This window comes from Scylla paramamosain, unplaced genomic scaffold (assembly GCF_035594125.1).
Source record: "Scylla paramamosain isolate STU-SP2022 unplaced genomic scaffold, ASM3559412v1 Contig10, whole genome shotgun sequence".
NCBI lineage: Eukaryota > Metazoa > Arthropoda > Malacostraca > Decapoda > Portunidae > Scylla > Scylla paramamosain.
Window position 1 is genome coordinate 1,117,631 of NW_026973675.1, and position 19,870 is coordinate 1,137,500.

At 42.1% G+C, this 19,870-nt stretch overlaps 1 long non-coding RNA gene across 1 annotated transcript in view; it reads right to left on the reverse strand.

The window, feature by feature from the left end:
- Positions 1-3,767: 3,767 nt before the first annotated feature.
- LOC135096986 (uncharacterized) overlaps positions 3,768-19,870 on the reverse strand; it is a 79,200-nt gene continuing 63,097 nt past the window's right edge. The window contains exon 3 of the long non-coding RNA XR_010265241.1: positions 3,768-4,068. This is a non-coding gene — a long non-coding RNA (uncharacterized LOC135096986). The remainder of the gene's footprint in view (positions 4,069-19,870) is intronic.

Consider the following 19,870-nt stretch of genomic DNA (forward strand, 5'->3'; position numbering starts at 1 on the left):
GAGGAGGGGAACACTTAGGAAAATAAACCAAACAATAGGGCATTACATTGTGATTACGTATAGCAGGGATGGATTATGAGAGAGAGAGAGAGAGAGAGAGAGAGAGAGAGAGAGAGAGAGAGAGAGAGAGAGAGAGAGAGAGAGAGAGAGAGAGATCTGCTCAGGAATTTAATTTTGTGTTGGTGGTTTACGCTCTCTCTCTCTCTCTCTCTCTCTCTCTCTCTCTCTCTCTCTCTCTCTCTCTCTCTCTCTCTCTCTCTCTCTCTCTCTCTCTCTCTCTCTCTCTCTCTCTCTCCTTACAACAGTTTTGTTTTTCTGTTTTCTCTCGCTCTTATCTTTCGTTGAGAGAGAGAGAGAAAGAAACATTATTATTACACACACACACACAAACACTCTTTTCATAGATAAGTTAACGCTTTTAATATATATATATATATATATATATATATATATATATATATATATATATATATATATATATATATATATATATATATATATATATATATATATATATATATATATATATATATATATATATATATAACCCTTTCTTTTTACCTTATCTATCACAATAACCCTTTTCTACCTCCTATTCCTTCCCTTCCAAATGAAACCGAACCATTAAGAAGTATCACTTGCTTCTCTCCTGTAACTTAATGAAACGCTCGAATTAATTCATAAGGTGCGCAAAGGAGCTTAATTAATAAACAGGAAAGATTAAAAAATGCATTGTGGGGAAAAAAAAAGGTGAAATATGAATGAGTTTGAGGAAAGGTGTGTGTGTGTGTGTGTGTGTGTGTAAGGTAATGAGTTTTTTAACTGAAGAATGTAAGGTATTGGATCCGAAAGCATAAGAGATTTGTAACGGTGTCACATAATTAATGATAATATGTATTGTATTTATAATGCCTTGCCTGATTAGCAATATAAGTGTATGTATACATATATGGATAAGTGTAGATAGTGGGTGTTGGCGCATAAGGGTGGGGCGGATATGATCACACCACCCTACGTCACACACACACACACACACACACACACCATGGAACTTTCCATACTCCTTTTATTGCCATGGATAAGTAATCGGTAGCACCTACATTACAGTATCTAAGTATTCTCCATAGTTAATCTCTCCCTAATGTATTTTGGCATGTATTACTCTTAGCTATAAGTAGCTTTTCCCTTGCCTTATTTATGTAATTAGAGAGTAATAATTATGAATATATTCATGTACTGTGGAGTGCGGTCAACCCGCCCCTATTTCTAATGTCAGCACTTTTTGAAGGCGCTAAGCGTCCCTTGTGCCGGCTCCGGCAGTCTCTTGCCAGGGTGTAACGCTGTACCACGCAGAGGACATCCGTTGTCCCGTACGCGCCACACCCTTCTCCAGAACTCTGTACATATATCTAAATATACCTATTTTTATACGTTCACCTTTGACATTCACCTGAAAACCACAGAAAACTCACCAAGAGTGACTTTACCCTATTATATAAAGGTAAGAAACTAATGAACAGTGTCCAGTGGTAATTGATAATTCAAAACCACACCGGAACAGATTGAACGCCCTGAGTGAAGCGGTTACAGGTGTCTATTGTTCCCGTGGTTGATATACTGAGACAACTTGTTCGCCACCTTGCAATTAGAGACGTGGCAGTGAGGCTGGTAGATACCTATCAGCGTCAGCATTATTAATTGTCTGCGATTTCCTGGGGCAAAGGGGTGTCTTAGCTAAATTTGAAATCGATGTGCAGGAAAAGTACAGCATGAATTGCTGCACAAGTGTATCTAAAATTAAAAACATAACCCTTAATATTAATATTCATACTTACTGGTGTATGATAAGGCTTTGTTAATTGAATTATAAGATAAAACTAAGAATAGGTAATGATTTTTTTTTTAAGTAAGTATGAACAGTAAAAATAAAAGGATGTTGATTTCGGCTTGTGCATTTTATCTGGGAATGTTGAAAAATATCAGATATCACTGACACGTCCTGTATATGAAAGTAATCAGTGAAATAAAAAAAAGAACAGCACCGCTGGCGGACGTACGACGTACTTATCTTGATCATGATTCTTCAGTTAAAAAAAGCGCCGCACGCCGTTAGGAAGGAGTGTAAAGTGTAAACAATAGCCTCTCAGTTCTGCCGATACAAAGGCCTTTACTTTGCTTTACTATATCCAGAATAGGGTATAGCTCGTTCTTTCGGGAATTTTCTTAATTCCGCTGTAGTCCATGATTGTGGCGGTGATGTATCCATTGGGCAGGGTAGTCGAGTAAGCGTGGTCCTGTGTTTTGGTTTGCTCGCTGCCCAAGTACCCGAGGATAGTGATCGTACCGCAAAAATAAAGTCTCTGATACAAAATTATATTTTCTTTACATTAAATGGATTTGCCTGTTGTTTAGTATATGAAAATGCAAGTATATATTAGTATACTTCCATTGAGGTCAGTAGAAAATTACAGATTGCCTGCCTTGATACACTTATAGGCTCTTTTAAGAATATCATCTGAAATTATGAATAGAGGCTCAAACAATGTCATGTGCTGTCAGTTATCACGAAATTAATTGACTTAAAATTCAGACGCATTACTGTGCAACGATACACCTTTGTAAGCTTGTAAAACCTTGCCCCCAAAAATATTTATTTTCCGGCGAGAATTAAAAATTCTGGCGCTATCTGGTATCAAAACGCTCACTGCGACGTCTCTAATTTCCTATACAGGGTGTAACGCGAGTTTCTGCAAATACTGAAAGAGGTGAAAGAACGTTTAATTCTAAGTAGAAAATGTTCTATGCACATATGCATTTTAAGGCTTTGTTTACCCGTCAGAGGATTTGAAAATGTACGGGACTCGTGGGTGTGCTCTGTGAAATGACGGACACACGGTTGTATTGTCGCAGCCTCGGAGGTGCCACTTAGTCATATTACGAATGGTTTAATATTACATTATCTTATAACAAGACAAATGGGATTACAAAGCATGTAATTTACCGATAAGCGTTACAGGACAACATTATTGCGGTGATTCAGACCTCATCTAGACTACGCTGTGCAGTTCTGGTCCCCAAATTACAGGAAAGATATAGGTCTATTAAAATCAGTACAGAGGAGAATGACTAAAAGGATACAGGGTATGAGGAGTATTCCTTACGAAGCGAGGTTTGAAGCGGTTAAATTTACATTCTCTAGAGAGACGTAGGTTAAGAGGGGACCTGATAGAGGTCTTTAAGTGGTATAAGGGTTATAACAAGGGAGATGTAAGCAAAATTCTTAGGATCAGCAACCAGGGTAGAACAAGAAATAACGGGTTCAAGCTTGAAAAATTTAGGTTTAGGAAGGAGATAGGAAAAAATTGGTACTCGAATAGAGTGGTAGATGAGTGGAACGGACTCAGTAATCATGTAGTTAGTGCTAGAACACTAGAGAGCTTTAAGAGAAGATTAGACAAGTTTATGGATGGGGATGATAGGTGGAAATAGGTAGGAGTGTTTCATACAGGGACTGCCACGTGTAAGCCTGGTCGCTTCTTGCAGCTTCCCTTATTTCTTATGTTCTTATGTTCTTATGATTAAAAGTACTTCTGTAAAATGCTACGCGGCATCATCAAAGCGAGGGAGGAGGGCGGGTGGGTAGCCTGCCCTTGCGACCTTGAAAACAGCTGAGAGATGATGCCACGTAGCATTTTACAGGAGTACATTTTATCACCGCAATAATGTTGTCGTGTAATGCTTATCGGTAAATTACATGCTTATTTATATCATTTGTCTTGTTATAAGATACTGCAATATTCCACAGCCTGCAAAAAATAACATTAAACCATTCGTAATTTGAACAAGTGGCACCTCCGAGGCTGAGACAATGCAGCCGTCTGCACTTCACCTCACAGCTACACGCAGGGCACAGCAGCGAGTCCCATACATTTTCAACTCCTCTGACGCACGTCGCCCACCACCAGGGTCAGAGGGTCGGACATGATGCAGAAGAAGGCGCGGGAGCCGAAGTATTTATCCGCCGTCCACCGCTCCCCGTCGCTGAGAAAGCTGCTCCTTGTGTCACAGCTGAGGAAGAGAGAGGCGAGGGATAGGTCACTCCTGCAGGAACACCAAGTAAGAACGAACATCAATAGACATGGCCACTCGGAGGGATACAAAGGAAAAAAACAAGAAGTACGAATCTTATCTCGTAAAAGATAAGGACCGGAGGTTGAAATCACTCACACATGAACAAACAGTAATAGATAAGAGCACGGAGTTTAGATCACTCACAAAGAAATACAAACGAAGAACAAACATATCTAACATGCATTTTGGTTCTTCCGAGGCTGTCTGTGATAAAGTACACTGAGCAATCTTGTAAAGTGGATGTAGGCTGGAAAATGCAAGGATGCAGGCACGGTGAGAGAGGGAGGGAAAGTGAGAGGGAGGGAGGAAGGCAGAAAGGAGGGAAGGAAGGAACGTAGGAGAAAAGAAAGGAATAAATAAAAGCAAAGCCTCCCCTACCAAAAAAAATAAATTAATTAATAAAATAAAATAAATAAATAAATAAAAGTAAAACGGAGAAAAAAAAAGAAGAAAGGAAGGTGTGAACTAAAGGAGAGGGAAAGGAAGAAACGGAAAAGAAAAGGAGAGAAATCAAATGAAAGAAAGGAAGGCAGGAAGGATAACAAAAAAATGAAACAATGGAAAGGTAGAAAACGAAGAAAGGAAATCAAATAAATACAAAAAGGAAGGAAGATAGAAAGAGGAAGGAAAACGATGCCATAAGTAATGAGAGAGTTAAACCAAAAAAAAAAAAAACAGACAAGACTTGAATAGACAAGAGAGAGAGAGAGAGAGAGAGAGAGAGAGAGAGAGAGAGAGAGAGAGAGAGAGAGAGAGAGAGAGAGAGAGAGAGAGAGAGAGAGAGAGAGAGAGAGAGAGAGAGACTAGATAAACAACATCCGAGAGTGGTGAGCATGGGGGAGGCTGGAGGGTAGTGAAGGAAGGGGACAGGGGAATGGATGAGCAGGGCAGGGCAGGGAAGGAAGGAAGGGCAGGGAAGGGAAGGAGGAATAATGATGGAAGAAAGGCAAGTGAGGGAAGAAGGACGGTGAAAGAGGAGCAGTGAAGGAAGGAGAGCCAGGGGAAGTGGAGGCAGTGAAGGAAGGAGAGACGCGTGGAGGAAGAATAGGGACGTTGTTGTAACCCAGCAAACAACAAGAAATGAAACATGTAACAAGAAACAAGAATGAAACAAAAATGAAGAAATGAAAAAGGGAAACGAGAAGTAGAAAGAATAAATGAGGGAAGAAGATGATAAAAACGACAGCAGGTATCAAGAAGCTATCACCACCCTGACAGATAAGAGACGAGACGTGACCACCGTGGAGAACAACAAGATGCGGTGAGTCATCACAACACTAACAGAGCCGGAGATTAGCACAACATTACAAGAAGAGGTACTCAGGTGGCCATCACTGAATTAGTATACGAGGGAAGCAGAGGTCACCGGAAACAGGTGACATGGACAACACGGACAGCCGGCACACCACAGGAACCGCCGCCTCCTTGTTCCTGATTAGAAGATGCGATTACCAAAGTAACTCGAGAATGAATCTTATTGAAAGTTAAGGAAAAATAAACTGTGTGATCGAAGTACGGGGAAGATAAATATAGTTACTTGAAAATGGATCTTGCGGAAAGTATATGAAATTTAACCATATGACCAAAGTATGAGAAAATAAATATATTTACTCGAAAATGAACCTTATTGAAAGTTACAGGAAAATGCCGCGAATGATCGAAGTAGTGGAAAATAAATGTTATAGCAACGGAAGCCTTGTTGGGGCAAAAGGTCGCTCTAACATCACACGTATATTACAAGGTGTAGGAGACGGGAATAGACAGAAACAGAGAGAGGGACAAGCTAGACACAGCTGTCAGACCAGAGAGGGTCAGGATGGGCAAGCCGCCTGTCGCAGTACCAGTAAGTAGAGCCACACAGTTGTAATGCAGTCACAGTAAAATGTGGGTGTTATATATTGACAGAGAGGGATTGGGTGGTGTAGGATGTGTTCCTCAATGAATATTACCTGCGAAGTTTCTTTATCGGTGCTTGACAGTGGCATGTTATTCATTACATATCTCGCCTGAACATTGTTCAGGCGAGATATGTATTGTACACTTTTCTATATTGAATCTCATCCGCCATTTTCTGCCCAGCTTGTTAGTCTATTTAGGTTACACTGGAGTTCCTGCCATTGTGACACAGACGTTATTCTACTTGTTATCTTGGTGTCGTCTGCAAATTTACTTATTTTGCAATTTATCCCTTCATCAATATCATCAATGTACATTATAAAGAGTAATGGTCTTAATACTGAGCCTTGAGGAACACCGCTGTTTACCTTTTGCCACTCTGACTCTTTTCCATTTATCACAACACGCTGTTTTCTGTCAGAGAGCCAGTCTCTCAGCCATTTCAGGGTGTTTCCGGCAATGCCGTGAGCTTTTACTTTACTGGTGAGTCTCTTAAGGAGAACAGTGTCGAAAGCTTTCTGGAAATCAAGGTAGATAATATCAAAAGCTTTTGTCTCGTCATGCGAGTTAAATAGTAAGTTCATTAAGCAGGAACGCTTGGTTCTGAAATCGTGTTGCGAATCCTTTATGATTTTGTTTTCTTCTAAATATTTAACATTTCTATCTCTGATTATTGTTTCCATCAGCTTTCACAATACTGAAGTGAGACTGATCGGCCTGTAATTGGCTGGGAGAGATTTATTTATTTATTTATTTTTAAAGACTGGCGTGACATTTACTAGTTTCCATTCGTGGGGAACTTTACCCGCTAGTAAAGTTTTATTGAATAAAATTGTAAGCGTTTCACGAGCTCATTTCTTGCTTCTTTAAGAAGCCTGGGTGATATCTTGTCTGGCCCGGCTGTCTTGTTTACGTTCATGCTCTTCGTGACTCAGAGGATTTCACTTTCTGTGATGGTGAAGTCCGGCAGCGTGGTGCCTCTTGACTGAGTCGAGGGGGTCGGCAGACTGCCCTGAACATCCTCAGTCGTGAAGACTGTTGAAAAGTACTCGTTCAGGGTGTTCGCCATGTCTGTTTCGTTTTCTATTTTTGTGCCATTTTCTGTTATTAGTGGACCAATCGTTGATGTTAAAACCCTTTTTGTTTTCACATAGGAGGAGGAGCAGCAGGAAGCGAAAAGGAAATACAACAAAAACAACAACAAAACAAGCATCAGGGAGATGAAGAAGCAAACAAAGAGGAGGAGGAGGAGGAGGAGGAGGAGGAGATTATACGTCGTTGGCTTTCAGAAAGGAGCGTAAAAAGAAGCCAGCGTGTCAGTCTTACTCCCTTCCTACTTTCCTTCCCTCAATCCCTCCCTCCTTTCCTCCTTCCCTCCCCTTTCTCTTCTCCTCTTCCCTCCTTCCCTCCCCTTTCCCTTTTCCTTCACAGCCTCTCTGGTATGAAAGAGAAGTAATTCTTACTTTTTCCTTCAATCGCTTCCTCTCTTTTGTCCTCTTTCTTACACGCACTTGAGAGAGAGAGAGAGAGAGAGAGAGAGAGAGAGAGAGAGAGAGAGAGAGAGAGAGAGAGAGAGAGAGAGAGAGAGAGAGAGAGAGAGAGAGAGAGAGTTACAAGTTACAAGGAGTTACAAGGAAGAGAAGTACTCCAGAAGGCCTTATGACCCATACAGGCAGTATTGAAAGAGACTCAAGCTAAGTTAGAAACACATGTCCAGGTGACATCGAGTCTACGCCCTGGCCTGTACTCTCTCCAGTCTTGTGATGTTTTTACGGTAAGAAGGACTCCAAAACTGAACTACGTACTCCAAATGTGGACAGACGAGAGAGTTGTACAGTGATAATACTATTTTTTTTTTTTTTTTTTACAATATCCAAACTGTCTCTTTATGTAGCACAAAAGTTTCTGAGCCTTCTTCTCTACAGCTATACACTGCTTCGAGAACTTGAGGTCATTGGTAATAACTACACCCAAGCCTTTCTCCGAGTCAGTGCTCTTCAGAGCCTTTCCCTTAAGAACGTACTCATATTGGGGGTTGCGGTACCCAATGTGCATGACCTTGCACTTGGCTGCATTAAATGGCATCTGCCATTTGTCTGAGAACTCTCCCAGCTTATGGAGATCAAGCTGAAGTTGTTCTACTTTCTCCGGAGTCGAAACGTCTGATCCTAACTTCGTGTCGTCGGCAAACTTAGAGATTCTGGAGACAATTCCTTTATCTATATCATTAATGCATATGATGAGAGACAGAGAGAGAGAGAGAGAGAGAGAGAGAGAGAGAGAGAGAGAGAGAGAGAGAGAGAGAGAGAGAGAGAAGAGACACGTGGAATGACTCACACACAGGTAAGATTACTTGACAACTTGCGCCAGGTTAATCAGCTTCGTGAGTACAACCTGTATCATCATAAGGGGGAAAGACACCTGTAACAAATTATTATTTATTTATTTATTTTTTTTTTATATAGAAAGGATACTGGCCAAGGGCAACAAAAATCTAACAAAAAAAATGCCCACTGAAATGGCAGTCCCATAAAAGGGTCAAAGCAGTGGTCAAAAATTGGTGGATAAGTGTCTTGAAACCTCCCTCTTGAAGGAATTCAAGTCATAGGAAGGTGGAAATACAGAAGAAGGCAGGGAGTTCCAGAGTTTACCAGAGAAAGGGATGAATGATTGAGAATACTGGTTAACTCTTGCGTTAGAGAGGTGGACAGAATAGGGGTGAGAGAAAGAAGAAAGTCTTGTGCAGCGAGGCCGCGGAAGGAGGGGAGGCATGCAGTTAGCAAGATCAGAAGAGCAGTTGGCATGAAAATAGCGGTAGAAGACAGCTAGATATGCAACATTGCGGCGGTGAGAGAGGGGCTGAAGACAGTCAGTTAGAGGAGAGGAGTTGATGAGACGAAAAGCTTTTGATTCCACCCTGTCTAGAAGAGCAGTATGAGTGGAACTCCCCCAGACATATGAAGCATACTCCATACATGGACGGATAAGGCCCTTGTACAGAGTTAGCAGCTGGGGGGGTGAGAAAAACTGGTGGAGACGTCTCAGAACACCTAACTTCATAGAAGCTGTTTTAGCTAGAGATGAGATGTGAAGTTTCCAGTTCAGATTATAAGTAAAGGACAGACCGAGGATGTTCAGTGTAGAAGAGGGGAACAGTTGAGTGTCATTGAAGAAGAGGGGATAGTTGTCTGGAAGATTGTGTCGAGTTGATAGATGGAGGAATTGAGTTTTTGAGGCATTGAACAATACCAAGTTTGCTCTGCCCCAATCAGAAATTTTAGAAAGATCAGAAGTCAGGCGTTCTGTGGCTTCCCTGCGTGATATGTTTACCTCCTGAAGGGTTGGACGTCTATGAAAAGACGTGGAAAAGTGCAGGGTGGTATCATCAGCATAGGAGTGGATAGGGCAAGAAGTTTGGTTTAGAAGATCATTAATGAATAATAAGAAGAGAGTGGGTGACAGGACAGAACCCTGAGGAACACCACTGTTAATAGATTTAGGAGAAGAACAGTGACCGTCTACCACAGCAGCAATAGAACGGTCAGAAAGGAAACTTGAGATGAAGTTACAGAGAGAAGGATAGAAGCCGTAGGAGGGTAGTTTGGAAATCAAAGCTTTGTGCCAGACTCTATCAAAGGCTTTTGATATGCCCAAGGCAACAGCAAAAGTTTTACGAAAGTCTCTAAAAGAGGATGACCAAGACTCAGTAAGGAAAGCCAGAAGATCACCAGTAGAGCGGCCTTGACGGAACCCATACTGGCGATCAGATAGAAGGTTGTGAAGTGATAGATGTTTAAGAATCTTCCTGTTGAAGATAGATTCAAAAACTTTAGATAAGCAGGAAATTAAAGAAATAGGACGGTAGTTTGAGGAATTAGAGCGGTCACCCTTTTTAGGAACAGGTTGAATGTAGGCAAACTTCCAGCAAGAAGGAAAGGTAGATGTTGACAGACAGAGCTAAAAGAGTTTGACTAGGCAAGGAGCAAGCACGGAGGCACAGTTTCGGAGAACAATAGGAGGGACCCCATCAGGTCCATAAGCCTTCCGAGGGTTTAGACCAGCGAGGGCATGGAAAACATCATTACGAAGAATTTTAATACGTGGCATGAAGTAGTCAGAGGGTGGAGGAGAGAGAGGAACAAGCCCAGAATCGTCCAATGTAGAGTTTTTAGCAAAGGTTTGAGCAAAGGGTTCAGCTTTAGAAATAGATGTAATAGCAGTGGTGCCATCTGGTTGAAGTAGAGGAGGGAAAGAAGAAGAAGCAAAGTTATTGGAGATATTTTTGGCTAGATGCCAGAAATCACGAGGGGAGTTAGATCTTGAAAGGTTTTGACATTTTCTGTTAATGAAGGAGTTTTTGGCTAGTTGGAGAACAGACTTGGCATGGTTCCGGGCAGAAATATAAAGTGCATGAGATTCTGGTGATGGAAGGCTTAAGTACCTTTTGTGGGCCACCTCTCTATCATGTATAGCACGAGAACAAGCTGTGTTAAACCAAGGTTTAGAAGGTTTAGAACGAGAAAAAGAGTGAGGAATATACGCCTCCATGCCAGACACTATCACCTCTGTTATGCGCTCAGCACACAAAGACGGGTCTCTGACACGGAAGCAGTAGTCATTCCAAGAAAAATCAGCAAAATACCTCCTCAGATCCCCCCAACTAGCAGAGGCAAAACGTCAGAGGCACCTTCGCTTAGGGGGATCCTGAGGAGGGATTGGAGTGATAGGACAAGATAAAGATATGAGATTGTGATCGGAGGAGCCCAACGGAGAAGAAAGGGTGACAGCATAAGCAGAAGGATCAGGGGTCAGGAAAAGGTCCAGAATGTTGGGCGTATCTCCAAGACGGTCAGGAATACGAGTAGGGTGTTGCACCAATTGCTCTAGGTCATGGAGGATAGCAAAGTTGTAGGCTAGTTCACCAGGATGGTCAGTGAAGGGAGAGGAAAGCCAAAGCTGGTGGTGAACATTGAAGTCTCCAAGAATGGAGATCTCTGCAAAAGGGAAGAGGGTCAGAATGTGCTCCACTTTGGAAGTTAAGTAGTCAAAGAATTTCTTATAGTCAGAGGAGTTAGGAGAGAAGTATACAGCACAGATAAATTTAGTATGAGAATGACTCTGTAGTCTTAGCCAGATGGTGGAAAACTCGGAAGATTCAAGAGCGTGGGCACGAGAGCAGGTTAGGTCATTGCGCACATAAACGCAGCATCCAGCTTTGGATCGAAAATGAGGGTAGAGAAAGTAGGAGGGAACAGAAAAGGGGCTACTGTCAGTTGCCTCAGACACCTGAGTTTCAGTGAGGAAAAGAAGATGAGGTTTAGAAGAGGAGATGTGGTGTTCTACAGATTGAAAATTAGATCTTAGACCGCGATTGTTGCAGAAGTTAATGAAGAAAAAGTTGAGGGGGGTGTCAAGACACTTAGGGTCGTCGACGGAAAGGCAGTCCGACCTGGGGACATTTATGGTCCCCTCCCCAGATGGGGACTCCGAGGCTGGTGTAGGAATCGCCATGATTTTAAAATTTTAGAGTGAAGGGTGTGTGTGTTATTAGGTGCTTGTAGTTTTGTGTGGAGGAAGAGAGTTGTCTTTATAGGGCAGGCTGTGACTACCTCCTTGTGTTGTGAGACACAAGGGGAAACGTTCAGTGAGGTCACAGCTGGGTTTAATGATAAGTTCACAGCACCCCCTGAACAGTGCTGCACACCTCACTGGGAGTAATTATCGTTTCGGCAGGTGTCTACTGCCTCCTCCTCTATTCTCCTCCTTCCTGACTCTAATTAGGGCAAATCCTGCATGGGAGACCAAGAGTGAGGAGAGCAGGGTGAAATGGATTAGTAGATAAGATAAGATAATGAGGTAGCAGGAGTAGGTGATGGTGGTGGTGGTGGTGTAGGAGGTAAGAAGTTTTAACTATCATGGAAACTGTGTGTGTGTGTGTGTGTGTGTGTGTGTGTGTGTGTGTGTGTGTGTGTGTGTGTGTGTGTGTGTGTGTGTGTGTGTGTGTGTGTGTGTCAGTGTGTGTGTGTGTGTGTGTGTGTGTGTCAGTGTGTGTGTGTGTGTGTCAGTTTGTGTGTGTGTGTCAGTGTGTGTGTGTCAGTGTGTGTGTGTGTGTGTGTGTGTGTCAGTGTGTGTGTGTGTGTCAGTGTGTGTGTGTGTGTCAGTGTGTGTGTGTGTCAGTGTGTGTGTGTGTCAGTGTGTGTGTGTGTCAGTGTGTGTGTGTGTGTGTCAGTGTGTGTGTGTGTGTGTATATTTGTGTCAATGTGTGTGTGTGTGTGTGTGTCAGTGTGTGTGTGTGTGTCAGTGTGTGTGTGTGTGTGTGTGTGTGTGTGTGTGTGTGTGTGTGTGTGTGTGTGTGTGTGTGTCAGTGTGTGTCAGTGTGTGTGTGTGTGTGTGTGTGTGTGTGTGTGTGTGTGTGTGTGTGTGTGTGTGTGTGTGTGTGTGTCAGTGTGCGTGTGTGTGTGTGTGTGTGTCAGTGTGTGTGTGTGTGTGTGTGTGTCAGAGTGTGTGTGTGTGTGTGTGTGTGTGTGTGTGTGTGTGTGTGTGTGTGTGTGTGTTTAATATCTCTGCAATCTCTATGTTATTTTATTTTACATACTTTGCAAATATTTCACTCATATTTTTCATGATTCTTACTGTTACATAATCTCTCTCTCTCTCTCTCTCTCTCTCTCTCTCTCTCTCTCTCTCTCTCTCTCTCTCTCTCTAGCCATATCGATCTTCTTCACATTCCTTCTTCAAGTTCACTCTCCGACTCGCTGACTCACTGACTCACTCGTTCACTCTAACAATGCCATGACCGCTGCTTCACGACCTCTCTCCCCTGCCAGCTAACAAGTGTGAATAACTACAGTACTGGCGCGCTCTCTTTCACTTTCATTTGCTGCGCCTCCATCTGTAGCCACATGAATAGCGCAGGATCAATTTCATCACCTTTCAACATTTTTATTCATCTCATTGTGGGACTGATTAATATGAAGGCAGTGAAAAAATGGGAAGGTGTAGGAAGATTACTGATGAAGATTATGACAAGTAGAGACGTAAGGAAACATGAGGAAATGAACATTTGAAGAGTAGAAGGAAAGAAGGATGTGAGAAGGAAGAAGAAGAAAGACAGTAGATAGGACAGGGGAGGAGGAAAAGAAAGACTGAAAAGGAATAAAGAGAAGAAAAAATAGATGGAAATAAGAAGATTAAGAGGAATGAGTAGGAAAGGAGTAAAGAGAGCAGGAAGAAGTTAGGAATGCAGAACGCGTAAAAGAAAAGCAACCAGTAAGAGGAAGAAGGAGGAAGAGAAAGATGAGGAGGAGAAGAATGAGGAGAGGTTAAGAAAAAGAGGAAACCAGGAAGTGTTATGATAAGAACATCTGGAAGAACAGAAAGAAAGAGAAGAAGGAAGAAAAAAAAGGTAAAGAGGAGGAAGGAAGGGAAGGAGGGAGAGAGAAAGAGGATGTGAGGGCCTTGTTAAGACTGTCAGCTGAGGTCAAGCGTCTAGATAGAATTACAACGCTCCCTGCCTTGTCTGTAAGAGTATTTTCACACTACAACGATGTCACGGGAGCCATATCGAAAAGAAAGAAGTAATTTTTCTATTCAAATTTTCCCTCACCGTTTTTTTTTTTTTCATCTTGTCATTTTTTTTTTCTCTCGTTATTTTCTCCTGTACATAATTTCCCCACTGAAAAGTTTTCCTTTTCATTTTCTTCCTTGTGGTGATTTTCTTGGTTGTCATTTTCCTTTTTCTAGTTATTTTCCTCTCATCATTTTCCTCTTTAGATATTTTCCTTTGTAGATATGATTCCCTCAAGTAATTTTCCTGATATTTTCCTTTTCTACACATTTTTCCCTCTATTCATTCTTCCTTCTGATCATTTTCCCCTTTAAACATTCTCCCCTCTGGACACATTCCCCTCAAGTCATTTTTTTCAACATTTTTCCCTCTGAAGTTCACAGTACGATGAAAAACTGACAAAATCATTACTTTTCATCCTGACCATCCATTTTATTCCGCCAAGTACTCCTTCTCCTCCTCCTCCTCCTCCTCCTCCTCCTCCTCCTCCTCCTCCCTCTCTTCCTTCTCCTCCTCCTCTTCCTCCTTTATCGGTTTATGTCTTCCCAGGTCGTGTTCGCCCCACGTAAGGCAGCGAGGCGTGAGAGAGCAAAGTCGAGGGTAGAGGCGCCCCCCCCCCCAGTAAACCTGCCACCCCCTCCCTACGCAATGATCATTATTGTAGCAGCAGGTGATCGAGGATTCTACCTAACCAGTGGGAGAAACACGCGTGACAACTTCAGAAAGCATCTCTGTAGCCTCTGAAAATAGCCCTGGTGAGACAGAAAAAGCTCAAGAACACGAGGCTATAAGAACATTACAAAGGAAACAAGGGAAGCTGCAAGAAGCCATCAGGCCTACACGTGGCAGTCTTTACAAAACACATCAATTTCCACTAATCATTCATAAATTTGTCCAATCTTTTAAAACTCCCATATAACTCTGCACTAATGACCTGATTCCTTACTCTATTCCATTCATCCACCATTCTATTTATGAACCACTCCCTTCTTGTCTCTTTAAGTCAATCTTGAACCTGTCAGGGAAAAAACACAGACGACCCGAGTGGAGAATAATGAAGGTGTTTATATCCAGGTAAATAGTGACAACACCTGAGCCTCTGCAACGTGTTTATTGTCCTGTAATGAGTCTCCTGTAACACCCGGGAGTGACGTGCACCCTAACTGCCGCCACTAGGTGAGGAATGAGTGCCGCTGTATACTACGGATGGAGTGAGGAGAGACTGACAATGTGATCAATGTGGAGGGAACTTGTGGTGGTGGTGGTGGTGAAGGAAAATAAAGAGGAGGAAGAAGAAAAAAAAAATTAGTTGTGGTGGTGGTGGTGGTGGTGGTGGAGGAAGAGGAAGATGAAAAGTAACAGAAGAAAAAGGAAAAAAAGGAAAAGGACGGGGAGAGGAGGTGAAGGAGAAAAGGAGCCAAAAAAAGGAGTAACAGGAAGACAAGAACAACACCAGAAAATACAAACAATATAAAACAAAGAAACGAGTAACGAAAGGCAGGTTAAACAAGAACAAACAAACAAACAAACAAACAAACAAAAACGCTCCTTCACAATCGCAATTCTCACCTATAAAAATAAGTAAATAAATAAATAAAATAAATAAATAAATAAATAGATAAACAGAACATGATAACACAGCAATCATCTCTTCCTTAACTTTCCTCTTTTCTTCAACCCTTTCCTTCCTCCCTTCCCTCCCTCTCTCCCCCTTCGCTCCCCTTCCCATCCTCCCTCTCACCTCTCCCTTCCCCCTTCCTCCCCTCTCCCTTCTTCCATATCCCCTCAGGTAAGGTTTAATAGATTTTCAAGATTTTTTTTATTAATGTAGACACGTAAAACTCTCTCTCTCTCTCTCTCTCTCTCTCTCTCTCTCTCTCTCTCTCTCTCTCTCTCTCTCTCTCTCTCTCTCTCTCTCTCTCTCTCTCTCTCTCTCTCTCTGTACATGTGACGTAGAAATATAACCATAACTATATTTGCACTGTAGTTTTGTAAATAATTTGAAAATGTTTGTTGCGTCAGACACTTGTGTTTCAGTGACGAAAAGAAGATGAGGTTTACAAGAGGAGAGGTGGTGTTCTACAGATTGGAAATTAGATCTTAGACCGCGAATGTTGCACAAGTTTATGGAAAAAAAAGTTGGGGGGGTTGTCAAGACACTTAGTCGATATCTGAAGAGCAGTCCAACCTGGGGACATTTGTGGTCCCCTTCCCAGATGAGGACTCCGAGGTGAAGGAGTATATATATATATATATATATATATATATATATATATATATATATATATATATATATATATATATATATATATATATATATATATATATATATATATATATATATATATAAATCTGGATGAGCGGTGAAGGAATGAGGGCAAGATAATGGTTCACAAAGTCATCCTTTCCCGCAAAAAAAAAAAAAAAGGTAGATCCGAAAGAAAGGCAGTGTAGTTTTCATTGAGGACACTTGTGTGTGGAAACAGCTCCAGTCACAGACAGCAGGAAATACAGACCATGTCGGAGAACGAAGCAGCAAGTTATTAAGTACGTAACTGTGTTGACACCAAGCAAATGTATACACCAAAGAGCACCGCAGCTGTTTATGTGCCACACCCATTATATCAAACTGCCTCGCGCCCCGCCAATGTAATCCTGAGTTAATGGATTGACAGCAACTCTACCAACGTGTGATGTCCTTAAATGTGTGTGTGTGTGTGTGTGTGTGGTGTGTGTGTGTTTACGGAGGAGTAAACAGAAGAGGGAAGGTGCTCCTTGTTTTATCACGATTTAAGAGACTCTAGAGACCCTACGACCTTTCAACACTCACTCAGCAACGCATTAAGTACGTGAGTCCATTGTGGTTGCTTCATGTAGAAGAGGAGTTTTGGACTTAGCCGTTATTTGCCTTTTAAACCTGTGGTGCCTGGGCAAACCCTCCCCACGACCAGATTTCTGCAGGTGGCGCATGCGCAGTTGGAACCTGACTGGGCTGTTGTCATAGCAACCACAGTTGCCACATGTTACCTACCCATCTTCTCATTATGGCAAGACAGTTGTCAGATTTAAGAAAATTACAGAAAACTCAACTTTCTCGGTTGTCAAAAGACGAACTAATAGAGAGTATTCTTGCATCGAGTGAACAAGATTCTATTGCAGAGAAGTTGAACGATGTAATAAAGGAATTGGCAGACCTGAGACAAGCACTAACGTCACCTGGAAGTGCCATCAACACTAAGATTACTGAGTTGCAGCAGCAGGTCAACGTGCAAGCTGAAATAATATCAAAACAACAACGTTTTCTTGAAGGACTGGATAGGAAGGAACGAGAATGCAACTTAGTAATACTCGGTGTCCCAGATAACGGTGAAGAGCTGGACGGTGAGACAGAGGACGTGAATAAGGTCAACAAAATCTGGGATGCAGCTGGTGCAACGAGCGAGGTGCTGAGTGTCCGACGGCTGGGTGACGGTGGTGCTGCTGGGGGAGCACGACCACGGCGCTCTCGTCCCATCCTGGTTACCGTGAGATCCAAGCAAGACCGGGATGCTGTGCTCGACAAGGCTAAGAATCTCAAACAATGCAACACAGAAGCGTACAAGACTGTTTTCATTAAGAAGGATGTTCACCCGAGTGTCCGAGCAGAGTGGAGGAGGTTGCGTGAAGCAGAGCAAGCAGAGAAGGAACGTCCGGAAAATGTTGGCTGCAACATTGTGTTTAACGCAAGAGAGCGTCAACTCTATAAGGATGGTGTTGTGATCGATAAGTGGAACTGGCAGGGTTTTTAGGTCGACCACAACATAATAATAGAGTTCTTAAAATCTTGTCTTGGAATATTAACGGTTGCAAAAGTAAGTTAGAAAAGAAGAATGTGGAAGATATGTTACTGGAATATGACATTGTGGCACTGAATGAAGTGAAAACATCGCTACGTGTATGCTTGCCTGGCTATGTTTCTTACATGAGCTACAATCAGAACGCAGCTCATCGTGGCGGAACAACTGTTATGATAAAAAACTGTCTCAGTGAAGATGTAATAAGAGTGGATACGAGCATGTGTGACCAGGTGTGGTTTGAACTGAGTTGTGTACCTGGAGTAATGTTTGGTGCCTGCTACATACCCCCAAGTGACTCACTGTACTTCTCTCACGAGTCATTTGCAGCTATACACGAGAAGCTCATGGAAAACAACTGTGATAAGTGTTTAATATTAGGTGATGTAAATGCGAAGTTGGGCAAAGCTGTAAGAGATATTGCCAATAATACTGAATATGCATATCCACTCATACCAGATGATGTAAATACTCCCAATGATAACGCTTATGCCTTAGCATCAGTTTGTAAAGACAATAACTTAATTGTGATCAACAATCTGAAAACTCGTGAGAAGCACTTTGTAAGCAATCTGACATTTAAGAAAGATAGCACATGGATTTCCGAGTTGGATGTTTGTGTAGCGTCAGAGAAGTTAGTCAGGAATATTGATTTGCTTCAGGTTCACCAGACAGAACACTTGCCATCAGATCACGCTCCGATAGCGGTCCAATTATGCTTGAATAAAGTCAATCTTGACCATGTGTTACGGCGTGCCTACCATTTAGGCGGTCATGCATCACTACTGGGGACTGCGGAGCGTGCTAAGATGACGAGTAAACCTATAAAATTCAATCAGATTAATCATGATATGTTCTCTAATTTAATTTCTAATGTGCATGTGGATGGTAATGATGTCACTGTAGATGAGTTTGCAGAAAAGGTGTCTGAAGTGTTGTACGAATGTTGCAGTAGGAGCCGTGGCGAGACGGCGGCAGGTGAAGGTAATGATGTACATGACAGGACATACACTGACCGCTGGGACAGACTCCTACAGGACCGTGATGATTCTCGAGTGTGGAGGGCGATAGATTGGAAGGGTGAATATCAGGGTGATTGTAAGGAAGATGGTCGTCCTTCTGATCAGGAATTTAAAGAATTTTATGAGGAAGTATTGAATCCTACTGTGGCAGATAATTTAGATGACGGAAATCATTTACCAGTAAATATTCCAATTCTAGATAACCAGATAAGTCCAGAGGAAGTTCAGAAGCAAATAGACAATATTAAGCCAGACAAGGCATGCGGTCCAGATGGAGTCCCTCCCGGTGTGTTAAAGCTACTTACAGGGCAATGGCTGCTGATAATTACTACATTATTTAATACTATATTCGCGTCAGCTTCATATCCTAGTCTATGGTCTACGGCTAAACTGTTCATGTTATTTAAGAGAAGTAACTGACGGGAACCTCGTAATTACCGTGGTGTGACTATTATTAATTGTCTCGCTAAACTCTTTGATATGGTACTGTTTGCGCGACTGGAGAGATGGTTCAAACCATACAGGGAGCAGGCTGGAGCACAGAAAGGTCGTGGCTGCATAGAGCATATCGTAACATTAAGATTATTAACTGATATGGCTAAAAGGAAGAAAAGGAAACTTTTTGTAATGTTTGTGGACTTTACTCAGGCTTACGATCTGGTACCTAGAAGTATGTTATTTGCAGTTCTGAAACGGTTGGGTTGTGGTAGTGTTATGCTGGCGGCACTTGTTGCTATGTACGCGGTAACGGACAGTGTCATCGGTTCAGTGATAGTAGCAGCCACGGTCGGGGTGCGTCAGGGTAGCTCATCAACATCTTGTCTGCTTTTTGTCCTGTACGTTAATGACCTGATTAAGATTATCAAAGAAAATAGTAATCCTGATGGTTTCTTGTCTTGGCTACATATTTTAGTCCTAATGGATGATACGGTGCTCCTTGCAACAACCAAAGATAATTTAATCAATAAAGTAACATTGCTAAAACAGTACTGCGATAGCTATGGCATGAAGATCAATGCAACAAAAACAAAATTCTTTGTTATATGTGGTACAGAACACGACAGAGAGGCAGTAAGAGTAGATGACCTGGTGGTGGAGTCGTGCGCACAGTACACCTATCTTGGCTCACCATTTACAGCTGACGGTTCCGTGTCAGCGGCAGTCGCGGCTCACATGCAGGCAAAGATGGCACACTTTAACAAATTTATTTTATTCTTAAAAAAGAATTGTGACTGGCCCTTTATCGTAAAGAAGAGAATATTTGATGCTGCTCTCATGTCAGCCGTGCTGTATGGGTGTGAGTCGTGGCTGAACGCTGACTTAAAACCAGCTAAAAAAATCTACAACTGGGCATTAAAACAGCTACTTGGAGTTAGGAAGACCACCTGCAATGATATGTGTTACATTGAATCTGGATATCC